The following is a 10052-nucleotide window of genomic DNA, read 5'->3' on the forward strand; positions in this document are numbered from 1 at the left end:
ATTTCTACTTTTTTTTTTTCTCTTTTAATTAAACGGGCCACGCGAGGTACCGATCAGTACTCCTCCCTCAACCCTCTCAATTAAAACTTAATTTACCTTATTTATTTCTCTCATCAAGAAATAAGAAATCAAAATAAAATCCGTTCCAATTTTAATTCCACAAATAATTTCTTATTTAGAATAAATTACCAAATACCCGTAATTATGTTTAATATAAATCACAATAAACACATGGCATATGGGCTACACTTTCATATAATTAGGGAATTTCTTACATATTAGTCTCAGGGCACGACATTGTATACTATTCCTTAAGAGAATTAACAATTGGCTTTTTTATTGGTGCCTCTTATATATAGTTCACTAATTAATTCAAATTTTTCTGAATGGCAATGGGTCATGTACGCTTGTAGTATTCTGCAAGAGCTTGAGTTTCTGTGTACGTTCCATAATGTATCGACTGTTCTCATCTTCATAATGGATGTGCTTCATTGTTACTTGAAGGACATTCTCTTTGACCAGCTTGTTAAAGGGCCAACGAGTGAGAAGAGGCTCAGTGAATATGTATAGACTATCCCAAAGCAAATCTTGTATCAAAGCATGGGGATAGTAGAGATTCTCCTGTAGCAATAGTTTTGCATAATCATTGTGTTGGAAGAATATTTTGAAAAGCATATGAGCAAGTATGAACCATGAGGAGAAGATTAAGGTAAACTCACATTTGCACAGAGATAACGCACTTTCTTTCAATTAACTTCGTTGTAAGGTTGAGTGTAGAGTTCCTCCCTCAATTGAAGAATGAGAGGTGTGATTGTGCCTACAAACCTTTTTCCATACAAGTATGACATGGGCATGTACACCATGCGGCAGAAGCACCACATTTTGGCTACATTTTAGGGGAAAGGCAATTGATAAGCAATATCTAGCAAGTTTAATTAGCAAAGAGAAGAAAGTAAAACCTCTCAGTAACAAGACAACTCAAATAGAAGTGTTAACCATGTTCCAATTAAATACTTGATGTAGACCAGAAAGTTAAGGATCTCATAAAAATGGTTTTGTCTACAACTTCGTCCGAAGCCCGTCCGAATGGGAAGAGTGAAGTGCATTCACGAGAGCCTCGTTTGGAGTCTTGTCCGAAGATCATCCGGACGCGCCTGAACCCAAGAGCCTCGTCTGAAGTCCTCGTCCGGAGGCCGTCCGGATGCATATGTTTATTTACGGTTTTCATGTTTTATTTCAGTGACCATCTTGACGGCGTTATGTTTCGTCCGGATGGCCATCATAGAATTGCACTTTGACTCTATTTCATAGTATTATTAGGTTTAGGGTTTAGGAGCTTATAAATACATGCTTATAGCCCTTAGAACTCAACTTTTGATTTTATGTGAGTTTTTATCAATAAGAAGTCTCAGAGAGTTTTTTCATTATTTTCCTTCAAACCCTAGATAGGCTATAGCGTTTTGAGAAGATTTCTTATATCTTTGATAGACTCAAAATCTAGAAATATGTATCCGTTCTTTATTGATGTGCATCTTTGTAGCCCACTAAGTCGCACTGCATTAATACTGTATTTAATTTTTAACATTGGACTAAATGATTTTAAAAACATTCCATTATACAATAAGGATCTAAAGTACATTGGCATTTTAGGAAGTTAATGAAGTAGTACGCATATATGTACAAACATAGATGCGTGGGAAGAAATGAAGGAATGATCCAAAATTCCGGAGGCATTGGGTTGGTTCCAGTCCACTCGAACGCACCAAGTATCTACAACTAGGGGTGCAAAGGCGGGCGGTTTTTAACCGCCCGCTAACCGCTATAACCGCCAACCGCCTAACCGCCTAACCGTTTAACCGCATTAACCGCTAACCGCCTAACCGCCATAACCGCCTAGCGGTTAGCGGTTAGCGGTTATTGGGTCTACTAACCGTAACCGCTAACCGCTAACCGCCTTTTTTATATAATATATTTTTATAATTATACATATAACATAATCACTTGATCATTAAATCACAATTTTTTTTTAAAATAATTAAATCACAATTTGAGTATTAATATATTATCACTATAATTTATATGATTATATCATATAATCACTTGATCATTAAATCACAATTTTTTTAAAAAAATAATTAAATCACAATTTGAGTATTAATATATTATCACTATAATTTATATGATTATATCACATGAGATTGATTATTAAATCATTTGATTATATAATAACAAATTATACATATATAATATGACATAACTCATAAGTATACTAATTCATACTAATACAACAATTAAATATCTAGAGACTTATTTCCAATGTATGTTATAAACCTATAAGTCTATATAAGTCTACATATGTATATGAATAATATAAATGTATAATATCAATAGTTAATCATATGATTCAATGACAATTCAAATACTTTATTCAAGACTTCAAGTGAATCATATTATTAATGTACAATGATGATATGATTCGTATAATATCAAATTAAGTAATTGACATTGGATTAAACAATGACCAATGTGTTACTTATAAACATAATTTAAGTATTAATGTATTATCATTATAATTTTAGTAATTTATATATTATCACTATAATTGATATGATTATATCACATGATGACTTGATCATTAAATCATATGATTATATAATAATAAATAATACATATATAATATGACATAACTCATAAGTCATAAGTCTACAAGTTAATCATATGATTCATGTACAATGATAATCACAATTGATTCAATTGAATTAAACAATATGTTACTTATAACTACAAGTCTACAATTTAATTAAAGCATTATTAGATACTTTAGGAATTTAGGATTTAGGAGTTTGAACATTACCATTTACCATTAGATATTAAGTTCAATTCAAAGAAAAAAGATTATAAGTAAATATGATAAGAATTTAAATAATTAATCATATGAATCATATGATATAATTTAATGAGACTATATGATTATATAATATCAAATTAAGTAATTGACATTAGATTCAACAATGTGTTACTTATAATCACAATTGAAGTATTAATGTATTTTTTGAACATTTTTTAGAAAAAGAAATTTAACCATTTTTTGAAAGAAAAAAAAAAAGAAAATTAACAATTTTGAACAATTTTGAATTTTATATATATATATATAATTGCTTATAGTTATATTATATGCATATTGAATAATATAAATGTATAAGATAAATATTTAACTATATGATCCAATTACAATTCCAATACTTAATCAATTATTCATGTACAATGACAATGACAATGTGATTCATATAATATCAAATTAAGTAATTGACATTGGATTAAACAATGTGTTACTTATAACTACAATTGAAGTATTTTTGTTTGTTTGTAAGTTTATAAGATCAACACTTAATCATATGATCCAATGACAATTCAAATATTTATAGCAATTGGGCCCAAGAAGATATTAAAAATACAAGAAAAAAAAATGAGGGTAAAAAAAAGCCAAAAAAAAAAGCCCAATTTTAAAAAAGCGGTTAGCGGGCGGTTATCTATTTCACTAACCGCTAACCGGCCACTAACCGCTAACCGTTAACCGCTAGGCGGTTAGCGGTTGCGGTTAGTGAAATTTACTAACCGCTAGGGCGGTTACGGTTAGCGGTTATTGCCACTAACCGCTAACCGTAACCGCCTTTGCACCCCTATCTACAACAAAGGGAAAATGCATACTAGAGTTAATTATCAACAAACAATCATTATGCATAGTGAATTTTTGATATATATATATATATATATATATATCCTAATTGGCAATGAAAGCAATATGATTGGATTCATGAAACAAGGTCATACCGAAAGCCAAGTCTCGATCTTTCCCCATGAAGGTATGTGTGTTACACCACCATGATCAAGGATCCACTTTTGCGCTCTTGCACAAGCATTTTCTTGACCACCATCGGGTCCTTCCCCAAGTATATGCATACAAATGTAGTTGAGAGCCATGCAAAACATGATGTTGTTGCCCTCTATGTGTAATCCCCATCCACCATCTTCATTCTACAATATGAAAAATTTACAGCATAATTGTTATACATGACTGTTTAAACACCAGCCAAAAAAAAAAAAAAAAAAGGATAGGAAGTAAGCAATTCAGCAAAAAAATCTAATCCTTATTGCATAATTTGCATGCAATGTTTCCAAGAATATGCACCTGATGATAGCATATGTATCAGAAGATTTCCTTTTGATACTCAGCGGGGAACACAGTATTAAGATGTCCTGTAATGTACAAACACATTACCTGCATTTTTACCGGTTGAATAGAATACAATTAATAGCGCGCAGTTGCATCAAGATGAAAACCAAAACAAGTCAGCGACAAGCATGTCGTCATAAATCCAATGGTACTATTCATAATCTGGTCAATCTTAGAAGATGTTTCAAAGTTAAATATCATTAGAAAAAGCTGTTTTTTTTTTTAAGGAAAAAAAGCTGTTATGTTGTTGATGATTTATCCTGGTATTACAAAAGATTCCCTAATGTGTAATTTTTTATGTAAATATCCCAAAATAGAATCTATTTGATTATGTGATGATCACAATGATGACATTAATAATTTTTTTTTTTTTTTTTTTAATAATTATAAATCTCACCAAAGGGGGAAGGAAAAACAATACACCAGCATTTTCAGCAGGCCAATGGCCATCACTGGCCTGCAAGGCTAAAAAGAAGTGGACGGCCCTTCTTAGTGCAGCTGTGGCCTTTTCATATGTGATTCCCTCTCCATCCTCAACCTTTATTGGGGGAACTGTTTGTTTGAAGTTTTTCTCCTTAAGAAACTGCAATCATTTTGACAAAGAAATGAGCATATTAAAGTAAATAATTTCTGAATTATTAGATACCTCATGATATTTTCAATTTTAAAGCCGCTAGCTTACAATATATCATGATATTATGAATATTTTATATAATATTTTATACGACTTCCAAATTTGATACAAATTTAGTATTTAATCAACATGTTACAGTTAAGAGATCTAATTTGTTTAATTAAATGGTTTGGATTAAGGTTGATTTATATAGTTTTATACCTATATTCCGACATAACCTGAACCCGACACACAATATATATAGGGTCTAGTACTAATTATTGACATGACCCATGAATTTACATGAACCTAATACTAAATTAGTTAGTTAGGGTTGAGCCATTGATGAGTTTAACCGGTTTAATTAAATTGATCGAATTAGAATTGACCTATATAGTTTTATACTTATATATTGACACAGCTCGAACCTCAAATATAAACACGAATTGTTACCCCTACTCTACGGCAAAGATTTTGATGCAGGAAAGTAGGTGTTTTTAGTATATATAGATCATAGAGAGAGAGAGAGAGAGAGAGAGAGAGAGGATATGCATTCGCCATATGAGATCACTGCTAGGTTTCACGTGAAACCGGTTCTTGTAGAAATTTTGACGTGCCTCTTCAACGTACCTCAGCCCAACCTGAGGGTCAAACTCCCATGTCTGCTTCCCAGCAAAGTTGTTTGTGGTGAAGATATAAGGGTCTTTTCCACCCTCTGCTATCTTAAGCTTCCACATGTTCTTCCTCGTCAGTTTCTTTCAATCACTTATCTCTTCTCTTCTTCCCTGCTTCATGCAGCTATTATATATATATATAGTCGCTAGTGGTAACATACCAATCATATAAATATATATAACTTATAACCAACACTAAAGCAACCATAATCGTAATAAGTTGTATTAGGGGGTTTTACAAAATAATCCGTCTATTTTGCCAACAAAATCATTATTTTAAAATAGAGGAATTCTATTTAGTAGACTTTCATGCATGAACATGTATCTGATCATGAACAAATATCTTTTAATGAATAAGTGTCTTTTCATGATCCAGATACCTTGTTTCAAAATGAAGTCATTTAATTTTAATCACTTAGTCTGGATTGTTGGATTTTAAAGATCAAATCATTTACCAATAGTCATTTAATTATACTTGGTCTAATCCTGCAATCCAAATCATTTCATTCCTACATCATACTGATTAACTAACAACGCCCAAAACATATAATTAGTAAGTAAATTTATTGTTGATTAATTGGGGAAACTCCTCAAGGTCAAAGAGCAAATGATTAATTTAAATTACTATTATAATGAAGTGTTAGCTATGGATATATTCGTATTATTTATAGATCATCTGAACTCTCTTGATTTCTCTAGATTTTTAAAGGTGAGTGCATGGTAGATATCAACATGCATGTATGAACCACAAAATTCATGGTGCATATGGCTGAAGTTGTACCCCCTTACATCCTTCAATTAAAAATTCCAGGATATATAGTACCTTTGTGATTAATTAGTTATATAATTAAACAGATATAGAAAATATCCCATTATCTTGGCTTGGTCTACTAAAAAGAACAATGATTCCCTATGAAAATATTTAATTAGAGGACCACATGTAAGAAGGATTGCCATCAACTTACGAAGAAGAAAATCTATTATTAAAAAATTAATAATCCCATGTTTTACATAAGTTACAATCTATAATCATTAAAAATTCAGAGGCAACACACATATATATTGCCCCATGCATACGGAACATGATCCTTTCGAATTTATTGGAACTGGATAATATTCAGTTAGTTCTATTGGATGAGTATTTTTGTTTTTTTACTTTTTAAGGAAATAAAAATACCCTATCAATATAACTAACTAGATCCACGCAGATGTAGGCCGCACAATAGCTGATAATTCCAACCTAAGGTTTTTTAATTTTTTTTAATCAGGGTTACATGGGATCGAAAATTAAAAGGGTGAGCTCGATCTCCAACAAAAGATAATGCTTAAAATACAAACTAATAATAAAAAATAGATCCAAAAAAAAAAAAAAGGACTCGGTTTCTATATATATCTTTGAACAAAAGCCAAAAAATATGTCGTATAATTAAGCAATATAAACAAATCAAAAGAAACACGGAAAGAGGCACTCACCAACCTTGTAAGGTCCATCATCCCTTCCCGAACCCCCATAGTTTATATGTTTTAACTTTGTATTCTTTTATGCTGAAAGCTACTCGGCATCCTTGCCCTTCAACGTCCAAATATCACACGCCATCATCAAAGACACCATCTCAACCAACCCTCACTCTTTCTCTAGGTAGGCCATTCTCACTAAAGACACCAGTGAGAAGTAAGAACGATTAATAAAATGAAAACTTCTATGCCCGTATTACAAAAAAAAAGAAGAAGCATTTAATGCCGTTTTTTTAATGCCGCTTTATGCTACATTAACGTCACTTAACAAGTAATTATGTGTTCAAGAGCTCGAATCTGAATAAATAATAATAATAATAATAATAATAAGAAGAAGAAGAAGAGAGGAGCAAGAAAGTTAAAGAGGAAAGAAGAAGACACTACACCGCCGCCCCGAGCCGGGAGCAGCCCATTCAACTCTCTCTCTCCCCATTCATCATATATATGGCGGCAGCATGGGGTGGGGGAGAGAGGCATGGGGTGCGTTGGGGGGAGAGAGGCTGGGGAGGGAGAGTGTGGGGTGCATTGGGGGGGTGAAGAATTGAATGAGGTAGCGGTAGGGGTAGTTGGGGAAAAATTAAATCAGGGAAAAATTTCTGCAGCATTGTGCTGCCGTTTGTACACCGGAAAGGGATGGAGAAAGGGGGGACTGGCAGGGGCCAGGGTCCCCCCAAATGACAAGAAAAAAAAATTTTATAGTTAATTTTTTTTTTCTTTTGCTAATTGGCCCTTATCAGCTAAATTTTTTAGACATGGGCCCCTACCCATTTGCAAGGCTGGCTCCGTCTTTGCCGAAAACGGCATAGAATCAGAGTGAACGGCATAATTTTTTTTTTTATTCTTGCACAATATACTACATTTATGCCGTTTGTACAATCAACAACATAATTTTTATTAGAAAATAATTTCTATAAGGTTTTGACATAAATCAAGGCCTTTGTGTCCTCCAATAAAATCATGACAAATCAATGTGGAACACCATAACAAAAATAAATATAAAAACTTAATTTATTCTCACCAAGACCTTATATGAGTTAAAACAAAAAAATCTTCTAAAATGAACCTTTCCTCTTCTTTTTCTCTAGACCCATCGTTAGCCACCAACCTACCGCGGGCAAGTCTAGACCGCACTAGAGATGACGCTGGCTCGCCCAGACCTTGCTGGTGCTCCTCTCCCTCTCTCTCACACTGGTAGCAGAGAAGAAATTTCTCTACTGCCGTTGCTCCCTCTCCCATTTCAAAGATTTGGGTTGATTGCTTGATTTTCAACATGTCCGGCAGCAAAGAAATGGGAGAACCCAAATTTTGAAAATTAAGCAATCAAGCAATCAACTCAAAATCTTTGAAATGGGAGAGGGAGCACTGGTAGCAAAGAAAAACAATTCTCTGCTGCCGGTGAAAATAGGGAGAGAGGGGGTGGCCAGCATGGTCTTCGGCAAGTTTTGGGCTGACCGGCGTCATCTCTAATGCGGTATGGGCTTGCTGGCAACAGGTTGGTGGCTGACGGTGGGTCTAGAGAAGAAGAACGTGAAAGGTTTATTTAAGAAGATTTTTTTGTTTTAACCTATATGAGTTCTTGATGAGAATAAATTAGGTGCTTATGGTTTTTTTGTTAGAGTGTTCCATGCTGATTTGTCATGCTTTTATTGGAGGGTACAAAGGTATTAGTTTGTACCAAGACCTTATAGAAGTTATTCTCTTTTTATTGTCGTTTATTGTACAACCGATACAAATTAAACACAAATTTTTAATTTGTGCTGGTTGAACAATAAACAGCATAATTTTTTAATGACATTTATTGTACAAACGGCAAAATGTCAATAATTTATGTTGTTTATACAATAAACGTCATTAAAAAATATACTGGTGTACAGTAAACAACAATAAAATTTAAAGGGATGATAGGGACCCAACTATTTTGCCCAACTTCGGACCAACTTTTACCTTATTTTTTAATTAAAAAAATAAGAAATGAAAATGAAAAAAATGTGTGAAGCAATAATTTTTTTTTTCTCCTTCTTTTATTTGGTATTTAAAAAAAAAAAGTATATAAAAAAAAAAATTGACACTATTATGAAGAAAAATACCAATTAAAGAAGGAGCAAAAAATATATATATTATTGCTTCACACATTTTTTTCATTTTTCATTTTATTTAAAAAAAAAATTAAAAAAATAAGGCAAAAGTTTGCCCAAAGTTAGGCAAAATAGTTGGGCCTTTAGCATTTTCCTAAAATTTATACCGTTTACTGTACAAACGACTCAACTTAAAATTTTAATAAACGTATAAAATCTGTGTTTTCAATCACGGGTAATGAGGCGTTTTTTTTAAAAGTACACAGTTTTAAAATATTAAATTGTGATTTTAAAGGCCAAACTGCAATTTTATCTAAAAACAAAAATTACATTTTACAAATCACGTTTTTCAATTGTACATTTTAAATTCGTACTTTATGAAATCCCAAATTCAAACGAACTCTAAAAGTTAATGTTTTGCAATGGCAAATCAATGTTTTTTTGAATATAATATATACCTAGGTAAGTTTGAAATTGAAGTCAGAACAATTTTAAAAAATTAATCCCTCCTTAATACTATAGTTGTATTTGTATGTTAGACGCAGTGATACAAAATAAATAAAAAAATAAAAAAATTAGACTTAAAGAGATGAAGTTGGTGCTATTTTGGCTCAGTTAAACTGGCCCAACTTAGCTTACTCTATAGGAACAGGATCCTCTCCAGTCCATTATGGATTGAAGAATATTCAGTTTATGGCTAGGATTTCTTCTCAGAAAGCATATGGCCACAAATAGAACATATATCTCACTAATAAAAATAATAATAAAATATTATTTTAAATTGAAAAAAAATTCATAAAAAAATAAGAAAAAAGAAGGAGAGTGACTGGCCACCATAGGGTAAGGGGTGGCTCAAGCCACCCCTAATGGCTAGCCAGGGGGTGGCCGAACCACCCCCATGGCCTATGGGGGTGGTTCGGCCACCGCCATCTTGCAAAAGG

General features: G+C 32.6%; 1 pseudogene; it reads right to left on the minus strand.

The window, feature by feature from the left end:
- Nucleotides 1-297: 297 nt before the first annotated feature.
- On the minus strand, nt 298-5594 carry LOC132178830 (beta-amyrin synthase-like; annotated as a pseudogene).
- Nucleotides 5595-10052: the final 4458 nt, after the last annotated feature.

Source organism: Corylus avellana, chromosome ca1, assembly GCF_901000735.1.
Source record: "Corylus avellana chromosome ca1, CavTom2PMs-1.0".
Taxonomy (NCBI): domain Eukaryota; kingdom Viridiplantae; phylum Streptophyta; class Magnoliopsida; order Fagales; family Betulaceae; genus Corylus; species Corylus avellana.